This window comes from Melozone crissalis, unplaced genomic scaffold, assembly GCF_028551555.1.
Source record: "Melozone crissalis strain CALT ecotype California unplaced genomic scaffold, PUWL_Pcris_2 ptg000307l_1, whole genome shotgun sequence".
NCBI lineage: Eukaryota > Metazoa > Chordata > Aves > Passeriformes > Passerellidae > Melozone > Melozone crissalis.
Window position 1 is genome coordinate 1 of NW_026536058.1, and position 20,121 is coordinate 20,121.

The following is a 20,121-nucleotide window of genomic DNA, read 5'->3' on the forward strand; positions in this document are numbered from 1 at the left end:
TCCCTTTTGGGGGTTTTTTGGGGTTTTTTTGAGGTTTTTTGGGGGGTTTTTTGGGGGTTTTTTGAGGATTTTTGAGATTTTTGGGGGTTTTTTTGGGTTTTTTTGGGTTTTTTTGAGGTTTTTTGGGGGGTTTTTGGAGGTTTTTTTGAGGTTTTTTTGGGGGTTTTCCGGGGTTTTTTGAGGTTTTTTGGGGGTTTTTCGGGGTTTTGTGAGGTTTTTTGGGGGGTATTTTGAGGATTTTTGGGGGGTTTTGGGGGGTTTTTTGGGGTTTCTTTTGAGGTTTTTTGGGGGGGGTTATCGGGGTTTTTTTGAGGTTTTTTGGGGGTTTTTTTTGAGGTTTTTTTGGGGGGTTTGGGGGGTTTTTTTAAGATTTTTGGGGGTTTTTTGGGGGTTTTTTGAGGTTTTTTGGGGTGTTTAGGGGGTTTTTTGAGGATTTTTGAGGTTTTTGGGGGGGTTTTTGGGGGTTTTTGGAGGTTTTTTTGAGGTTTTTTTGGGGGTTTTGGGGGTTTTTTGAGGATTTTTGAGGTTTTTTAGGGGGTTTGGGGATTTTTGAGGATTTTTGAGGTTTTTGGGGGTTTTTTGAGGTTTTTTGGGGTTTTTGGGGGGTTTTTGGAGGTTTTTTTGAGGTTTTTTTGGGGGTTTTTTGGGGGTTTTTTTGAGGATTTTTTGGGGGTTTTGGGGGTTTTTTTGAGGATTTGTGAGGTTTTTGAGGGTTTTGGGGGGGTTTTTTGAGATTTTTGGGGTTTTTTTAGGGGGTTTTTGAGGTTTTTTGGGGTTTTTTTTTGGTTTTTTAAAGTTTTTTGGGTTTTTTTGGGGGGTTTTGGGGTTTTTTTGAGGATTTTTGGGGTTTTTAGGGGTTTTTTTGAGGATTTTTGAGCTTTTTGGGCGTTTTTTGAGGTTTTGGGTGGGTTTTTTTTGGGGGGGTTGAGATTTTTGGGGTTTTTTTGGGGTTTTTTGAGGTTTTTTGGGAGTTTTTTGGGGTTTTTTTAAAGATTTTTTGGGTTTTTTGGGGGGTTTTTTTGAGGGTTTTTTTGGGGTTTTTGGGGGGTTTTTGGGGAGGTTTTTTGGGGTTTTTGGGGGCTTTTTGGGGGTTTTTTGAGGTTTTTTGGGGGGTTTTGGGGGGTTTTTTGGGGGTTTTTTGAGGTTTTTTGGGGGTTTTTTGGGGGTTTTTTTGAGGTTTTTGGGTGGTTTTTTGGAGTTTTTTCCACGGTTTTTTTTTTAGTTTTTTGGAGTTTTTTGGGGGGTTTTCGGGGGTTTTTTGGGGGTATTTTGAGGTTTTTTGGGGGGTTTTTTGGGGGCTTTTGAGGATTTTTGAGGGTTTTTGGGGGTTTTTTTGAGATTTTTGGGGTTTTTTTAGGAGTTTTTTGAGGTTTTTTTGGGGTTTTTTGGGGTTTTTTTAAAGATTTTTTGGGTTTTTTGGGGGGTGTTTTTGAGGGTTTTTTTGGGGTTTTTGGGGGTTTTTTTTGAGGTTTTTTGGGGTATTTTTGAGGTTTTTGGTGGTTTTTGAGGTTTTTGGGGGGGTTTTTGGGGGTTTTTGGAGGTTTTTTTGAGGTTTTTTTGGGGGTTTTGGGGGTTTCTTTTGAGGTTTTTTTGGGGGTTTTTTGAGGTTTTTTGGGGTTTTTTGAGGTTTTTTCGGGGTTTTTTGAGGGTTTTGGGGGGTTTTTTTTGAGGATTTTTTGGGGTTTTTGGGGGGTTTGGGGGGTTTTTTTCGGGGTTTTTTTGAGGGTTTTTGGGGTTTTTGGGGGGTTTTTGGGGGGTTTTTTTGAGGTTTTTTGGGGGGTTTGGGGGGTTTTTTTTGAGGTTTTTTTGGGGGGTTTTTTTGAGGGTTTTTTGGGGGGTTTTCCGGGGTTTTTTGAGGTTTTTTGAGGGGTTTTTGGGGGTTTTGGGGGGGGGTTTTGGAGGTTTTTTGGGGTTTTGGGGGTTTTTAGGGGTTTTTTTGAGGATTTTTGAGGTTTTGGGGGGTTTTTTGAGGGGTTTTGGGGGGTGTTTGGGGTTTTTTTGAGGTTTTTTGGGGGGTTTAGGGGTTTTGGGGGGTTTTTTGAGGTTTTTTTGAGGTTTTTTTGGGGGTTTTTGGGGGTTTTTTTGAGATTTTTTGGGGGGTTTTGGGGGGTTTTTTGGGGTTTTTGGGGTTTTTTGAGGTTTTTGGGGTTTTTGGGGGGGTTTTGAGGTTTTTGGGGGGGTTTGGGTTTTTAGGGGGTTTTTTGAGGATTTTTGAGGTTTTTGGGGGTTTTTTGGGGTTTTTTTGAGGTTTTTTGGTGGTTTTGGGGGTTTTTTTTGAGGTTTTTGGGGGGGTTTTGGGGTTTTAGGGGTTTTTTTGAGGATTTTTGAGGTTTTTGGGGGGGGTTTGGGGGGTTTTTTGAGGTTTTTTGGGGGGTTTTGGGGGGTTTTGGGGGGTTTTTGGAGTTTTTTGGCGGTTTTTGGGGGGGGTTTGGGTGGTTTTGGGCGTTTTTTGGAGTTTTTTTGGGGGTTCTTTTGGGTTTTTTGGATTTTTTGGGGGTTTCTTTTTTCGTTTTTTTTGGTTTTCTCAAAGTTCTGCACCACCAAAATTGAGAATTGAAATATTTGGGATTTTTTTGGGTTGGGATTTTGGTGATTTTTTTGGTGGGTGCGGAGTTAAATGGAATGAATTTGAATTAATTTGGGGGTTTTAGGGGTGATTGGGATGGAATTGGGTGGGAATGGCCGGGAGGGGAGACTGGCGAAACTGAAGCTCTCACAAAATGACCTTTGAGACAAAACACGAACACAGAGAACCAGAAGGCACCGAGCGAGGGGACGTGCCCCCACGCTCTGACCCTGCCTTATCCCAGAGCGGTGAGAAATCAGCCAGCACAAAGCCAGGGGCTCTCCTTGCTGCCAGCACGGCTGCCAGCCCTGCCCAGGGCTGTGTGCTGCAAACCCACAGGCCAAGCACGCATTTCTGCCTGGCAGTCTCAGCACCCCCAGCCAAGCGCTCACACCACCCATCACAAGGTGCTGCCTCTCGGAGCCCTCTGCTGCTGCCCCGCCTGTGGCACCCAGGCAAACACTGATGCACCCAGGCTATTGCCAGGATCACATTTGGGATCAGTGGCAAAGAGCTGTAAATCGTCAGGGTAGGGAAAAAAACCAACCCAAAAGACAGGAAAAGCCAGACAACCAAGTAGTGTTTCTATTCCTATACTGAGGAAGCAAACGTCCACAATGAAGCAAATTATCTTTGGACACAAAGATATTCTCCCTATGACCAGTTCCAGAATATTCATCTCTTCTGCCATAGCCCGTCCATCACAACCCTAAAGATTCTGAAGATGGTTCCAAGCCTGCAATGTTTCCTTTTATTGTGGAATAAAATGCTTCGCTAAACTGCTATGTGTGACTTTACAGAAGACGAAAGTCATGCCACTTGAGAATAAGGTGTTGGCAAATCCAAAAAATCCCACTCTCCCCCTTGAGTCATAATCACAAATGTACTGCAGGCAATGGGCCAGCACATCAACAGAAAGAGAGACATTCTTTGGCCAACGGTGTAATAATCTGCAAAGGACAGAGAGCTGCAGCCGCAGCCCAGCCCCAGCCACGGCTCTGGGAGCGCCCACACGCTCGGCAGGGCTCACCCAGCAGCAGCAGCTGCAGCCCAGCCCTTGCTTTGCCTTGGCCTTCCCACCCAAAAGAGGCACAGCCCACATCTGCTGCAGCTGGAGCAGAGGCAGCCGCTCCCCGCAGAGCTCCTGCGAGCGGCTGCGGGGCCCCTCCCGCCCGAGCGGCAGCGGCCGCTCCCCGTGGAGCCCGAGCAAGTGGCAGGGCGGGATGCCGAGCACCTCCCGCTCGGCGGGCGGCGGCCGCTCCCCGTAGAGCTCCTGGAAGCGGCTCGGCCCCTCCCGCCGGGCCGGCAGCGGCCGCTCCCTGTGCAGCAGGTGGAAGCCGCAGGGCGGGCGCCGGGCGAGCAGCGGCCGCTCCCCGGGGTGCTGCTGGAGGCGGCCGGGCCGGGGGCTGCGCAGCTCCCGCCGGGCCGGCAGCGGCCGCTCCCTGTGCAGCAGGAGGAAGCCGCTGGGCGGGCGCCGGGCGAGCAGCGGCCGCTCCCTGTGCAGCAGGAGGAAGCCGCAGGGCGGGCGCCGGGCGAGCAGCGGCCGCTCCCTGTGCAGCAGGAGGAAGCCGCTGGGCGGGCGCCGGGCGAGCAGCGGCCGCTCCCTGGGCAGCGGCGTGAAGCGAGCGCGCCCGTGCCGCCCGTCCGGCAGCGGCCGCGCCCCGGGGAGCTGCCGGGAGCAGCGGGGCGGGCGCCTGCGGCCATCCCGGCCCGCCGCCGGCCGCTGCCTGTTGGCCGCGCTCCGGCGCTTGATGCGGAGCAGGAGGTCGGGGCGGTCGCGGCGAAAGCAGGGGTTGCTGTAGTGGAGCCAGGCCCCGGCATCGCCCGGCGCAGCCGAGCCGAGCCAGCCCGGCACCTTGCGGAAGCCGTAGCGGTAGAGCTGCCGCACGAAGCTGCGGAACTGCGTGGCCCTGAAGGTGTGCGGCACCGGGGCCGGCCCATGGCCACGATCCCTGTGGGCGCGGCCCGAGCTGAGCAGCTCCCGCTCCAAGTCGATGAGCAGCGGTCGATGAGCAGCCCCTGGGCGCGGCTGTCCCTGCGCACGGAGCGGACGCGGGGGCTGTTCACCAGGCGCCAGAGCTTGGCGGGGAAGGCGCGGGCGCGGAGCCCGGCGGGCAGCGGCAGCTCCGCCATGGCATCGATCGCCGACTGCGGCCACAACGCCCGCGCGCAACGGCCGCGGCTGCGCCGGCGGCGCGCGGCCTGAGGGGGGCGCTGCGCTCGGGCCCGCGCGCCCAGCGCCCCCCGGCGCGGGCCGGACTTGGCGGGGACGCGCGCGGCAGAGCCGGAGCTGCGGGCACAGCGCGGGCCCCGGGGCTGGCCGGGCTCGGCTCGGCTCGGCTCAGCTCGGCACGGCACGGCACGGCACGGCTCGGCACAGCAGGTTATCCCCACGCTGCATGCCGTGCCTGGGTCACCATCGGGGACACAGAGGAAGGCCATTGCTCTGTTTTGGCTGGGGAAGGGATAAAAAGAGGTGATTAGAAAACATTCATTTGGTCTCCATTTCAGCAGATTAGCTGGTTTTATCTCACCATGTCTGCCTGTCTTTGGCAGAGTTGGCACATTTTTCGTGAATTGGAGTCAGCTACAGCAGCAGGAATGGGAAGCAATTTTGTGAGCCTTGATATCAAAGCCAAAGTGCTGCCCCATGGATGGATGTTGCTTTCTTCAAGGGATTTCTGGCCTAGAGCTGTAGCAAACGCATGCTGGTGTCTTCCCAAATGGCGTTGCCTTTTTATTTCCACAGGAATCACCTCTGCTTTTTCTTCCCCCCATCGGGGGAGAGCTCCAATGCAAATGCCTCCTGCAGCCAACTCTTGTCACTGTAGACTGACAAAGGAGATCTTGCAGTGGGGAGAGACTCCCTAGAGCTGCTGTGGAGAGCTGAGGGGGAAGCTTTGTCCCTTAGTCTTGAAGTCTTGTTGGGGAGCTGCTCGTGCTCTGGGGGACGGACACCAGCGATATTTATGCAAGCCTTGCAGGTTCATTCCTGTAAAGAAAGAAAATATACGGATGCCAGGTAGAGAAACAAGGTGTATGGGAGAGAGACGGGGAAAAGGAGAGGGGTAATAGAGAAAGGAGCCCTCCGCAGGCAGAGATCAATCTTCATGGAGGTGATGATCGATGCTCAGTTTATTGCAAATCTCAGGGTACATTTATATGCTAGTGCAGGGCTCAGAAACGGGAGAATACATATAAGTGGTTACAAAGTGTTGTGTATAGGACAAAGAGCTAACATATCTTTGGTCACATACATAGATTGGCAAAAGCGTCAGCAGAACATTCTGCCCCATATCTTCCCTTCACATCCTTAGAAGAACTTGCTTCACATCTCTTTTCCTGGGGTACATCCTGGCAAACTTCTTTATATTGTTTTCCCAAGGGCAGCATGTTTCTGCTCTAAGGCACGTATGCAGGGTTGTGCAGCTTGCTTCTCTCCTGTGTCTGCTGAAAATGCTCTCTGCATTCCTGAGCTTCCTGACACACCACAGAGACTTTGGGGTTGTCGTATTGGCAAACAAATTTCGGTCTGGGAACTTTTTGAAATACTTCAATTACTCTTTTTTTTTTTTTTTTTTGCTTTCCTCCAGAAATATTGTCATAACCTAATGCTTCCACAGAATCTTTTCCTACTTTTTGGGGAATTCCTTTTGCTGCCCTCCCAGACCAGGCCAATTCCCAGGGCTCCCTCCCAAAGTGAGGTGCAGCCCATGGCCTCCACTCTCCAGCTGGAACAGAAGGAAGCACGGAGTTTGCTGTTGTGGGAGAGGAGCTTCTCTTTGCTGCCTGCTTTCCCTTTGGGACAGATTGGTGTGTGCTCATTTGGTAAAGGCAGGTTTAAACTCTGAAGCAGTTGTGTTTCAAACTGCTCCCTTCTCCAGCTCTTCTGTGGGTATCCTTGGACAAAAGGCCTCTTGGTAGGAGCTCCCCATGGCAGGTAAAGGAAGGAGGTTGATATTTCAGGGTTGTGACTGCTGAAAGCAGCTGTTTCTGGAGGTGTCCAGAGCTGGGAGTGGCTCATTTCTCACCTGCCTGCAGAAAAGGAAGCTGCAAAGTGGGAATTTCATTTGTGCAGATGGCCATCAGGAGTGTTTGCCAAGAGATGGGCTGGCAGAGAGGCAGGTCTCGTGCTAAACTGGCTGTGTGTTTGTTTTGGTGGTGGGGAGGGTCAGAGATGCAGACACAGACACCAGCTGAAGGAACAGTGTGATTTACTGTAGTGCAAAAGTGCAAAAAACAGTCAGGAAAGGATAAGCTAAGCAATGCACCTCAGCATTATTGCAAAAGGGTGCCTCTGGTGATTCAGGAAGATCCGTCACCAGGTAGCCCAATGGTTTCCCCTTCATCCAGAGCTGCACATCAGCTGGGGGAAGCTGTCCCAGCCCAGCCCTGCAGAGCCACGGCCGGGAACCGGGAAATCCTGCGGTGCCTCCACCTTTGGTGGCCACGAGGCTCCCGAGTGCGCTGTGAGAGTGGCCCGGCTCTGACAGTGCTGGACGAGCAACGTGCCAGAGCTTCTGCTGGGGGCACAGCTGGTGTCATTCTCCTCTTGGTTTTCTCCCCAGGCCTGGCCAGGGCTCAAGGAGGAACCAAGGCCAGGTGTGGCCTTGTCCATTTTCCTCATGCAGAAAGGTGAAGACGTGTTTCACCAGTGAATGGATGTAACAATCCTTTTGATAATAACACTTGGTTAAGGAGCAGGTACATAGAACATTGGGTTGGGAAGGTCACCTAGAGGGCAGCTTTGGCTCAGGTCCTGTTGTTGAGGCTTCAGTCAGGGTCTGTTTTTCAGGCCTTAGTCCTTCAGTATTTTGTGGTGCAAATCACACCTGTGCACAGCTGGAAACAAACAAGTCTGTCTTTAGCACATTTGAGACAGGGAACAGGATTAGCCCTGCAAGGCCAGGCTGGGGCCAGGAGCAGAAGGCCAGCACCCTGCTTTTGCCCCCAGGCAGCCCTCCAGAGCAAGCAGCCACTCCTGCCCAGGGGCTGAGGTGCCCGAAGCTGCCTCCCCGCTGTGCAGCTCTGCAGAGCCCGCGGGGCGCAGGGTCCTGGGCAGCCAGGGCAGCCCGGCTGCCTTGGGGCACAAGGAGTGCCCCAGAGAGAAGCTGCTGCCCTCTGCTTTGGAACTGCTCCTCAGAGTCTTGTCATTAATCCACAGTGTCTGATGTGTTTTCCTTTCCTCTCCCAAATTTAACACAGCTTTTTGAGAAAATGGACTGATGTAGCTGCTGCTGGTGGTGGTGCTTTTGTCTGCAGGTGAGGGCAGGTGATTTGGACCAAGGACAGAGTCCATTGTTAGCACCCCAGCTTTGCCAAGAAAACCATTCACAATTGGGCTTCCACTACTGAGCTGTTTTCTTAGGTTTTGGAAAGCTACCACCTTAAGAAACCCAACAGATTTTCCTCCAGGAGGACACCAGCAGTAGCATGATGCCAATGTTTTCCACCCCTTTTCTGTGTCTTTTAAGAGTTCCTCAGTGCCCAGCAGGAATGAAATGACCTGTGATAATGGGATTTGAGAGCTCTGTGTTGTTCGTTGCCACATGAGTGTTCATGACAAGCTGGACACCCCACTCGTGGCTCTGTTGAGTTAAATTCATCCCAGTTCTGTGCAAACAGCAGCCCCGAGATGCTGAGAAGAGCAGGCACAGTGGGTGGGTGTGCATGCACGCACCCGGGGGCTGACTGCTCTGTGGGCAGATGGTTTTGCACTGTTGTAAATCTTCACTCTCCCAGGCTGAAAGACTATTTCAAATATATATCTTAAATGAAAATATATATCAAAAAATGAAATTGTCCTAAAATACATGTGCATTAAATTTCATGCATATTATATATTATATATTTTGATTAATATAATAATAATTTAACATAACATAATATAATGTAATATAATATAATATATACATGAGATCATTTTTGAAGCCATTGCTTGTGGGGGCTATTAGATGATCTCCTAGTGTTTGTACATTTTAGTTTCTGCTACTGCTGATCCTAGCAGCAACTCCCTGTCAGTTCTTAAAGGTCACTTCACACAAAGGGATTTCATCATTTCAGTGCCTGTGAGAGCTTGGCACTGAAATGCCAAGTTGATTCCCAGCTCTCCAGCCTCCCTCTGGATTTTGGGGCATGTCAGCACTTGTGTCCATGGCCCTTCCTTCATCCCCAGCCTGCAGCAGTCACAGTCGCTGCTGCCTCCCCCTTGCTGCAGCTCATTTGCCAAAGTGCTGCCAAAGGCAGCAGAGCTGGCTCAGGATCCCTGCTGGCTTCTGCTCTCTGGGATGAGCTTCAGGGGGACACTTCCCCCCGCCTCTCCTGATGAATTTGCTGCACTTTATGCCGCAGAAGAGCCTCCTCTGCTTCGTTCACTCGGCCCTCCAGGGGTCTCTACTGCTCGGCATTTGGCCTAGAGGTTCTGGCTCAGGCAAAACCCTAACCTAGCCAGTTCCCCACTCTTGCCATTGTCCCTGGAGCATCACAGAGCTAGCCAGGGCTGCGGAGGGCAGTGACAGTGACCCATGCCCTGGCATGTCACAGCCCCCAGAGCCACACCTGCCAGGCCACAAGCCCCAGCCCTGATCCCCACTGCCGGCCACAGCGGCTCCTGGGCACCCTCACCCTGAGTGCAAAGGCAGCCTCAGGAGCCCCCCAGGGCGCTCTGGATCCAGGCTACAGACACCCTAAAGCCAGCACTGAAAGGGACATGGATGGGGACTGCAGCTGGATCTTGCAGTGCTCACCAGCCCTGACTGCTCTCTAAGTGAACCCAAACCTCATTGGCAGCACCTTGAGCACATTGACCCTGCTCACCCGTCCTGGAACCTGGTGTTCCCACATCCTACACCAGCCCTTTGCAGGGAGTGACCAGCTCCCAGCTGCTCTGCTACCCTGGCCTTGCTTTCTCTTTGCCAGCAATGAACTTAACAGATACACTCCTGAGAAACCTAGCACAACATTTGCTTCTCAGGAGCTCTTTGGCAAAAAAACTCCACTAATCCCTAGTTTTTGCACAGAGAAGGAGGTCCTGACAAAGCATGAGGCACAGGCAGGGCTCTGGCATATGAATTCCTGAGCCACAGGATTCCACCCATTGTTGTTCCCAGCTACTTTGCTGATATTTTAGAGCCAGTTCTGGACAGGGGCTGCTGCTGACAGGGTAGGAAAATTTGGAGGAAAAAAGGTGCAGGAGACAACAACAAAAAAAAACCAAGGGGGAAAACCCTTAGAAATACAGAGCACAACAGAAGTCCTTGGAGATGGTTCAATAGAAAATGCCAGCAGCAGTGAGCAGAGCCCGAGGTTGCTCACTGCCACCCCAGGGGCTCCTCAGTCCCCTGCTGGTTTGTGTCTGATGCAGCCCTGCCTGGAAAGGGCTCCAGGCTCTGGTGTTCCCAGCTTGCTCCAGGCTACATTCTTAGCAGCACTGAAAGAAGAGGGGAAACAAAGAGCCATTTTCTGTCCTGCCTGCAAACTCTTCTCCTTCAGTGCCACTGCCAGAGATCATCCCTCTGTCAGCTTGGCACTGTGCCTGCTGCATCCTCATCCCTGTCCCTTGCATCAGCTCCTGCACATCATCAGCACTCGCTGTCCCACATCATGAACAGAGAGAGCTGTGTCAGAAGAGCAAGGATTGCATTTTCTTGGCTGTGAGATGCAAAGCTGTGTTTTGTGTCAGGCACAAACAGGCGATGTGTGTATTTGTGAATGCAAAATGTGTGGACCCCGACAATGGGAGAGCTGTGAATTCTAATAATAACTGAGGAAAATAAAGCACAGAAAAAGGCCTGTGAACCTATCTTTTGTTTGCAATTAACCCTAATTGATTTAGGAGCGTTGGAATTAAGGTGTTAAAAATGTTGCTTTTTGCTTGCATTTAATCCATAAAAAGCTCTGCAATAATAACCTTTTGAAGTATAATTTTAGAATATTACTTGTATCCTTGAAACTGTAGCTTTGGAATATATATAAAGGAAATATTTTTATCTCACACCTTATTGAAGCAGAGAAAAACAGCTTGAGAAAGAAAGATGAACATCACCTCAAGGGTTTATGGTTTCGACCAAAGGGAAGCTGGACATCACTGTTATGAGATTTAGAGTCTCTGCAATTAAAAGGTGGACACACATCTGGGGAGCCGGACCCCATCAGATGGGATTCGTCTTTTTTCTTTTGGAAACTGGACCGTTACCATCTGGGGATACTCCTTTGAGATACATGCTGAGAAATTAAAATCACAATAGTGTATAGAATTGTGATGTAATAATTTGGAATAAAAATTGCTGATGAGTAAAAGATTGGAAATAGAAACTGCTGAAAAAAAACTGATGAGTACCCCTATAAATACCTGTAACCCTCAGATATCGCTGTGCAGCTGGAAGGAAAACTTCCCCCACTGTACCCAGCGCTGTATTGCTCATACTTTACCATATTAAATAATAAATTGATTGCTGCTGGAATATTGGCCTAGTCAAGCTTCTTATTCATAACACTGTTAGCTGTGCTCTTCTATGGGCTGGCCATGGCACTTGGTAATTAATATGCTGTCATGCTGTGAACTGAATTCACACCTCACAGGGCTGTGTTTACTGGGCCTGCTGGATCAGTGCCCACTTCCTTCCTCTGCTCCTCCTCACTCCAGGACTGTAAGAGACCAGCATGGGGTCAAAGACCCTGCAGTATCATTACCCTCTGGTAATGCTCAGAGGTCCTCTAAGGGCTGTGTAATGCACAGCATCTGGGTGTGGGGCCTGTGCTAAGGAGAAAGAAGGAGTCTGTGAGAAAGCTGAGCTGCTCTTACATGGGACTGCAAAAATGACAGGAACTTTTTGGCATATAAAGCTTTCCTTCCAGGTCAGGGACCAGGGAAGGCCTAATCAGCTGTGGCCCTACAGGGCAAGTCTGTGCTAACTCCCAGCACCAAGTGCAGGGCTGTGGGACAGGGCTCCTACAACAACAGCACAGCTCTGTGTGAGAGCCCAGCCTTGCATCTGGGTTCCTGCCTGCTTCCCCTTTAGAGACAGCTGTGGCCTGAGGATTTGTGTCTGAGGGAGACACATCCTTGGACCTCCTGATCTTTCCCAAGTGGCCAAATGGGGATGCACCAGCAGCACTGCTGGGAAGGTGCTGGCTCAGTGGCTGTTTTTGAGACTGTGCCCCCCATATCAGCTTTATGTGTGTGTGTGGGGGGGTGCTCTGGTGGGTGTGGTTACACACTCACTGGCCTTGGCAGAGCACAAGTTGGAACCTTTGAAGGTTCCAGCTGCTGTAAGGCTCAGGAGGCAGAGCTGGTGCTGGGCACAGTGTGGTACTGTGCTGAGGGAAAGGTGAAAACAGTTAATAATCCACCCTCAGCTAATCACTGAGGGCTGATGGGAGGCACAGGCCTGGTGGAGCTGCTTTGTACAGGCCAAGGTGCTTATCAGCTGTGCAGTGTCCCCAGCAGCCCCTGGCAATGCTGGTGCAGCTGAAGGACAGGCGTGATGGGTCTGGTGCAGCCCCCCAACCTCAGACACTGCGGCTCCATCGTGCAAAGCAGCATGGCTGAGCTGGTTGTTGGTCAGGTCAGGGCTCAAATATATTTCCTGCAACTTGCTGGAAATATATAAACTGTGCTGGAGCACAGTTCAGCCTGGAAAAAAGGCATTTTTACAAGTGTAGGGGAGTCAAGCCCCAATAAATGTCAGCTGAGCCCTGGTGCTGGCTCCCCTGCATGAAGCCTCAGTGAGGCACCAGGGCCTCCTGTCAGCAGGAGGGGAAGGGAGATCAGAGTTGTTGGAAGAATACGTGACTGAAGGCTGAGCACAGGGTTGGTGGTGCTTTGCATGGCTCTTGCATGACACCCAGGCTGGCTGTGGCAGTGTAAGCTAACCTTTTGTTTTGCATCAGGCTTTATGCCAGAGCCAGCCCCTTTCCAGCCTTTGGGGTGATTACAGCTGTTGCTGTAGATTTCCCTCCCTCCTTTTTTTTCCAATAGCTATTCTACTCCAGCACCATAGGCAGGCAGTGATGGCTGCCTGTAGCTAACAAGACAAACTGAGATCTGCCTGCAGAGCCATAGTAAGGTGTCCCTGGGCTTGTGAGACAGGCCAGGACAACACAAACGGAGGCCACAGCCATGCTGTGCTTTCAGTTGAGCCTGTGGTGGAGCTGCTGTGCTTGTGGTCAGCATCTAGATGGGGCAGGTGACATATCTATCTTAGCTGGGACAGAAACAGAAGTGCAGCCCTTGCACAGCATCCTTCTGATAGGCTATGCTAAGCTCAGGGGCCTGTAAACTGGCCCTTAAGACCTAGGTCTCCACTCCTTGCCCAGATCCCCAGCCTCAGGGAGAAGGACTTGGGTTTAGGAGCCATGGCTTTTTCTTCCATCAAACTCCATTAAGAAAAAGTCAAGTTAAGCAGTTTATTAACATTTAAAATACTGTACAGCATGTAAACCAAATATCCCCCTCCCCACAACAATCCTGTGCTCTCAGCGGATGCTCTGGTGAGGAATACTGCTTTTGGCACTGTTTGCCTTCTCTTTCTCCTTCTTCTTTATGGGATCCATCTGAAAACAGCGCCAGAGCCACAGTGTTTCATCAGCAGCTGCTGAGGCCACTGTTGTACCGTCAGGGCTCATGGTCCGGTTCAAGATTCTATCAGTATGACCTGAGGAGGAGAAGGAATGTGCAATCAGGGCTGAGCTGATCAGCACATGCACATTTACTCCTGTATGCTCCCATGAGCCCTGCCAGCTTGCATAGCTGTTCCCCCAGTGGCTGTGGCAGCGTGATTTCAGACCCCAAGCACACACTTGGATCAATGGTATCTCTTCCACAGCCCCGTGGGCATGCTTCACTCCTAGCAGCATGGCCCCGGATACTGTCCTGTATCAGTGATGCTGCAGGCTCAAACCAAGGAGTGCAGCTGCCTTCAACCTCTGACAGCCCCCCCCACCCAGGCCCTGTCCACCTATAGTAGGAGTCTTAGTATCTGTAAGTAAACCAGAAGGGGGAAATATAGTAGGAGTCTTAGTAAAATATCTGTATTGTATATTGAATATCTGTATATAGGCCTTGCCCTGATAAGCCCTGGTTGTTTTTGATGGCTGCAGCTGCAATGTCCTTAATTGGGCTGCAGCTGTAGCTAGTGAAGATAACTGGGATAAAAGGGGCTGGGCTTGGCCAGTCAAGCTGAGCTGACAAGGAGCCCTGACAAAGAAGGAGCAACAAGCAGGAGAAGAAGTCAGAGCTGTGAAGAACTGCCCCCAAGAAGTATCACCGAGAAGGTATGAGACTTTAGAAATACGATTGCAACAGTATGGGGCTTTAGAAATGCAACAACAAGATAACAACATCCACCTACCTTGCAGCTCTGCAACCTTGGTCATTGTTGGATACTTCCATAGAACCAGCTGATTCTGTGCAAAGCCATGGCCTGAAATGAGCTCCTTGTAGTTTGTGGACCATAGGATAGAAGAGACCTGCAAAGAGGCAGTAACACAGGTGAGACGAGGTCCTTGTGCTGATGCTCACCACTCGGAGGCGAGCATGGTCCCCCTCCTTCCCCGTGCCTCTGGGCCTGAGGAGCCAGCAGCTCTGTGGAGGTGTGCTGCCAGAAGGTGTTTGTCTCCAAGCTGATGTTCATCTCTCACCTGGGAACAGGTATCAACAGCACTGAGGCGGGTGCCAGAACACACCTTCCAGATGCGGACATGTCTGTCACTAGTGCCACCTCCAGTGGCCAGAACATTCATCTGCCATGGGCACCACGCCACAGCCTGAGAGAGGAGAGTTCATTTTAAAACATACAAGAGGCAACCTGCACCCAGCCAGTGCTGCATGCCTGCCTTGCACACACATATCCGCCCGTGGCAGCTCTGTGCTCACCTTGACAGCACCCTGGTGCTGAGTGAAGGTCTGCACAGGAGCAAAGTCTCCATCCCCACCTTGGCTGCATGGCCAGATGTTCGCCAGATCGTCATTGCCTCCACTGGCCAGGTAGCGGCCATCCAGAGACCATTTGAGTCCGCACACCTTGTGTGTGTGGCCAGCAAGGGTGGCCACGTGATGCTCAGCCACTCGGACATCGTGGTGATGGATGTGCCCAGCCTGTGCACCACTGCAGAGAGAAGAGAAGGCTTGCAGGGTCAGGCTGCACATTTTCACCCAAATCCATTTTTGTTGTTGCAAGACTGCTATCCCTGCCACTGGGTTTCAGCCAGTGTTATCAGCAACACAGGTTTGTTGGTGTGAGTGAAACACCCACACAAGCTCTTTACAGCTTCAGCACAAATTGCAATACAGGAAAGAGGCCTTCTCCTCACAGCCCCAACAGATAAGGCTGGGTAAGAATCCCAAGCCAGGACAAACTTCTCTCTGCCATCCCTAACCCATGCCACACATAGATTGAGGGATAGGAGTTTGCAACAACTGGAAACTGCCCTTGACCCACTGCTTTACCTGGAGAGGATGCAGCTGTTCCAGCTGAGGGTTCCCACACGGCCACAATGGCTGGTCATGGTTCAGAGACGTTTCTGCTGCTCAACGTCCCATAGCTGGAGAGGCAAAGCAAAAAGTTCTTCAGAAGAAACCCAATCCTGTTTCTATGCCCTAGGAACCTCACTGCACAGGCTCTGGCATTCAGCTTTCTCAGTAAGGGAACAGAGAAAATGTGTATCTCATGACTATAGCACAGAAGGTAATGCTGCTTATCAGAAAACGCCCAAACCAAACCCTGCCTTGCACACTGGGCAGTTCCACCCCACACCAGGGAAGACAAGTCAGGTGCATGGCATCCTTCCTCTGCCAGCCAAGGTTTTATGCCCAGGCCCCGCAGTTCTCTCACTCCCTTGAAAACACCTCTAGTTTTACTCCTGCATTCACCTGAATCTCAGCACTACTTGTGCCAACAGCAAGGTAGTCTCCTTCTTTAATCCATGACACAGAGGAAATGTAAACATCTGGATGCTCCATCTGCAGCAGGGGGACAATCTCCCTAGTAGCATGATTCCACAGATAAACAGTGTCGTCCAGAGCCACTGCCAGGAAGTTCTGGGAGCTCCAGTCTACGAGATTCCGATCTACAATTTGAAAGAGCAATGCAGGTCACACCATGCTTGGCTAGAGAGCCCTGTCCTTCACCCGTGCTTCTGCAGCAGGTGCGGGTGCACACGTGCACACACACACACACGTACAGGTGAGGGGCAGCCTTCTGAGTGTCACTGTGCCCAGCTGCTGGGGCCAGGTACCCTGCTCCAAGGCATCTACACAGTGCCCTAGACCACTGTCCCTGTAAGGCCACACAGGGACACTGCAGAAGTGGTCTGTGCTAGCCTGGGTACACAAAATAATACAGACAGCCCAGTTACACTGTCCTAGGAACAGCAATCCAATGCAGAATGTTCTGGATGCCCAGCACTCAGCCCTGCAGCCTACTTACAGTAGTCGTTGAACATCTCTGGTGCATCCAAGACCCGTTCTGGCTTTGAGGGAATATATCTGCTATTCTTCCTGCTGGATCCAGGTGCCATTTTCTGACTGTAGAGCACTTTCAGGTTATTCTGATAGCCTGTGTGCAGGGGAACAGGTTTGTTAACCTGAGTTAGTTTCCTCCCAGCTGAGTGCTGCTCACCCAACTAGGAATCCCTTGGAGTGAAAATAAAGTCCTAAGAGAAACACTCACAAGCCTGCCGTGCACGAAAATCACTGGCAGAATGAACTGCTGAACAGGGGTGAGCTACAATTTCCTCATTCATGGAAACAAATTTAACAAACACTTGGGTTTTTGAATGCCATTATATTTAGTTGCAGTTTAAGCTAGAAAGTGCACAGCAGAGAGTTTGGTGCTCTTACAGACTTCATGAAGGTTTGGAACCTGCAGTACAGGTGACTGTCACCGACATCTTTTCATAAAAATCCTTTCTTTAGGATTTTTCTCCCTTCTGAGAAGCTGTGGCCTCAGCAACAAAATGTAAACAATGGTTATCTGCTGCTGTGGAATGCAACAGATGGATGCGGGATCGGTCTTGGGTGAAGGTTTGGATTTACTGACCACTCACAGCAGAGCTGGGTCTCACCCTCTGCTGAGACACAGAACTTTGTTTATTCATTCTTTTTCTATTCTTAGCCTAGCTAGCTTCTGAGAACTTTCCTTCTATTTCTTTTAGTATAGTAATAATGTAATATATATCATAAAATAATAAATCAAGCCTTCTGAACATGAGGTCAAGATTCTCATCTCTCTCTTCACCCTGAAGCCCCTTGCAAGCCCTGTAACAGGTGACCAACTGGCAGTCATAGCAACTCTCCTAAATAAATTCACTGTAACTGTTATGCCCTCCCTTGACCTCAGGAACCTTAAGAAAGGAGACTCCAGCCTGTACAGCTCTCAGAAACCAGTTGATTTCTCCTGTGACCACACACAGAGCCTCTGCGTTGCTGTTCCCCTGACCTGACCTCTCCTGCTGATTCAGCTCACACACACCCTGTATCATACCTTCTGGAGCATTCTGTGGGTTTCCACTGAGGTGGAGGATCTTTGCCTCTTCTACATCAAAACCATTCAGATTCACTGCCCAGGCTTTCTGTTGCTCCTACAGAGACAAATCACCCTCAGTGCAATGCATTTAAAACAATTCCCACACTGCAATTTAAACAGACACCTAAGTCCCCTTCTCTTAGAATCTGAAGATGTTTGACTGTGCTGCAAGGGTCAGTCACACAGAGGCAGGTCAAAGCAGTTTTCCCTCAGACTTTCATACATCATCCTGCTCACATTTTCAAACAATGGCAAATTCAGTGTCATTGTCAGTGGGAAAAGCCACAGCCACAAAGTGATCAAACGCTTCATAAACAGATTTCAGAACACAGTGTAAAACATTCCAGAAGTGTTCCCTGTGGAGACATTGTCCTAGAATAGCTACCACCAGCAGTTTCACTTCGCATAGGCTTACAGCTTTGCATTTTTGTTGCCTGCTACATTTTAAAGCCTCATTAGTCAAAAGCTACATTTTGCTACCAGAAGCAGCATAGGCTTGGAGTGCATGGCAGTCTCTACAGCTTCAATCTCATCCTAGGCTCCTGAAGCCCAGAGCTGCAAGTAGTGATGGCTGGGACTTGTCAGTCCCGTGTGCCCCCTTGACAGAACCTATAGTTTACTGCTCTGTAAAGGGGCAGGAAGGAGTAGCGGTTGTTGAAGTAATTGTAACTTAGCAACATGCTCACCTTCTTGGTAGGGGAATCCTCAGCAGGGTCATCCTCTCTTTGCTTAGGAGGAAATTTGCCATCTCCATCTGCATAGTGCTGCGGTTGGGAAAGTAGCGATCCCCCCCAGCCTTTGTGGGGGTGCTTTGAATTTTGGATCCAGATTTACCTGCATTCACATATGAAAATATTGTCTTACAGCTATTTAACAGCCTGTATTAGAGCTTTCATGGGAGCAAACCCAACACTCCTCCACATCACACCCACCAGACAAGTAGGACTCTGAGGTCTCATGCCACCCAGTCACAACTAACTTATATTTTCCTCCCTGCAACCAAGTTGGTTAGGGACCGTGTGCACTTGGGTCTAGTGCAACAATTCCAGAGTCCAGAGATAAGGGGAAGATACTAAAACGCTCACAGGATGTAAAGCTGTCAGCTGACAGTCCCGCCCACACTCATCCTAGCATACAGCTGTGCCAGCAAGGCTCAGCTGGGCGAACAGCAGCTCGCCAGCCCCAGTGCTCAGAGCTCTGCCCCTCATGCTGGCAAGGAGGTGGGTGGCTGCCAGGAGCACAGCCCGCCTCCTCCGGCCTGAGCAGCAGCCGGTAGGGCAGCGTGGCAGGGAGCCCAGAGCCCCGTGGCTACAGACAAGCAGCCTGGGCGAGGCTCCCGCACTCAACCTCTGCCGCTGGTGGCCGGCGCTCACCGGGTGTCTTGGACGGCGTCTTGCTGGAGCTGTGGGAGCGACTGGCCGGCTTCACTGGGGACACGCCGATGGGGCTGGGCCTGGGGCCGCTCTCCTTGGCCTCGCGCTGCCATCGCGCATGCGGCGCCTTCGGGATCAGCGTGTCCAGCTTCAGCAGCCCGTGCAGGTCCGCCTCGAACAGGAACTGCGCCATGGTCCTGCGGGCGGGCGGCATTAGCCGTACCCGCCGGCCGGGCTGAGCCTACTCCAACAGCCCCGCCGGCCTCCCCACCACCGCATCGTGCAAGCGCTCCGGCGCTCCTCCCCACCAACGGACACCCACACTCTCCCCAGCCGCTGCTTCGGACACTCCATCAGCCGATACGCCCTCCCTCCGCTCCTCGGGGGTCCTTGATCAGCCGGCACCCCTTCCGGCCGCTCTTTGGGGCTCTCTCGGATAAGCGACATTCTCCCTTCCCCTGCCGTTCAAGGGCAATCTCGTCCCTGCTCTTTCTCCTCCCCACCGTGCTTTGCCTCCGCCCTGTGCCCCTGGGGCTGCTCCTGGCCAGGCAGCCTCGGTGGGAGCCAGCACTGGCTGCAGCCCCAGCGGGCCCCCCAGGACAAGGCCCAGCAATTAGGAGGCCAATGAAAGCTCTGGGCAGCAGCAGAACCCTCAGCAGAGTTCTTTGGACAATCAAGGACTGGCCACACCTACCCTGCAGCCTCACTGGCAATGTTTCCTATGTACAGTAGACTTTCAAAAGAAGCTGTTTGAGGGAAAGGTGAACTAAACACTCACCCTTTTCTCTTCCAGCAAGTCCAAATTCGGACACAGCATAAGATGAAGATGAGCTCCAAAACAAGCAGGCCTGCCAGGAACCTTAGCCAGCAGCCTGTTCCCTGACAGAAACCCCTTCCAAGGCCCTTCTGGGCATCAGGAACACGTGCTGTGGTTCCAGCTGCACCTGTGGGAGCAATGGGGAGGGTCAGCCCGTGCTGTGCTGCACTGCTGAGCTGGCAGCACGGTGGATGCGGGCAGGACGTTCTCCGTTTCCCCCAGAGCTGGGGCCTGCAGGCACCTTGCCGCCCCTTGGCACAGGCTGTGCCACCCAACAAAGCCCAGCAGGCCGGGAGGAGAGCCCAGGGGCTGTGCGGAGGGCTTTGCTCGGAGGGACACGGGCCAAACCCATCCCTGATGGTTCTGGGTCTGGCCCTTGTTGCGCCGTGACGGCTCCCCCAGCCCCAGGACACAGAGTCAGGCCCTGTCAGGACCCAGTGCAGCCCCTGCCCAGTCAGGAGCCAAGGCTGGCTCTGGCCCTGGGCTTGCGGCAGGGCTCCCGCTCGGGGCTGCTCCTGTGCCTTGGGCCTCTGGGCACTCAGGGCCAGCTCCGGAGCAGCTGCAGCGGGAGGGACGTTGGTGCACGAGTTCCCTTTTGCCGGGGCTGTGAACGAGCTCCAGATGCCTCAAGGCCTCCAGAGGTGCCCATAACTTTGGCTGTTGCTGGGCTGTGCAAGGGCAGGCCCTGGAGGAAGAGCTGCAGCCACACAGCCCTGCCAAGGGCTGAGCCCGGCTGAGCACGGCACAGCAATTACCTTCTGAGCCTGTGCCCGTGCCCATGCCTGTGTTTGGCTTGGCCTTCCTTCCTGCAGCAGGGGCTGCCAATCGTCCTCTGCTTCG

General features: G+C 51.9%; 1 pseudogene; it reads right to left on the reverse strand.

Moving 5' to 3' along the window:
* Positions 1 to 13,042: 13,042 nt before the first annotated feature.
* Positions 13,043 to 18,657, reverse strand: LOC128949821 (cell division cycle protein 20 homolog; annotated as a pseudogene).
* Positions 18,658 to 20,121: the final 1,464 nt, after the last annotated feature.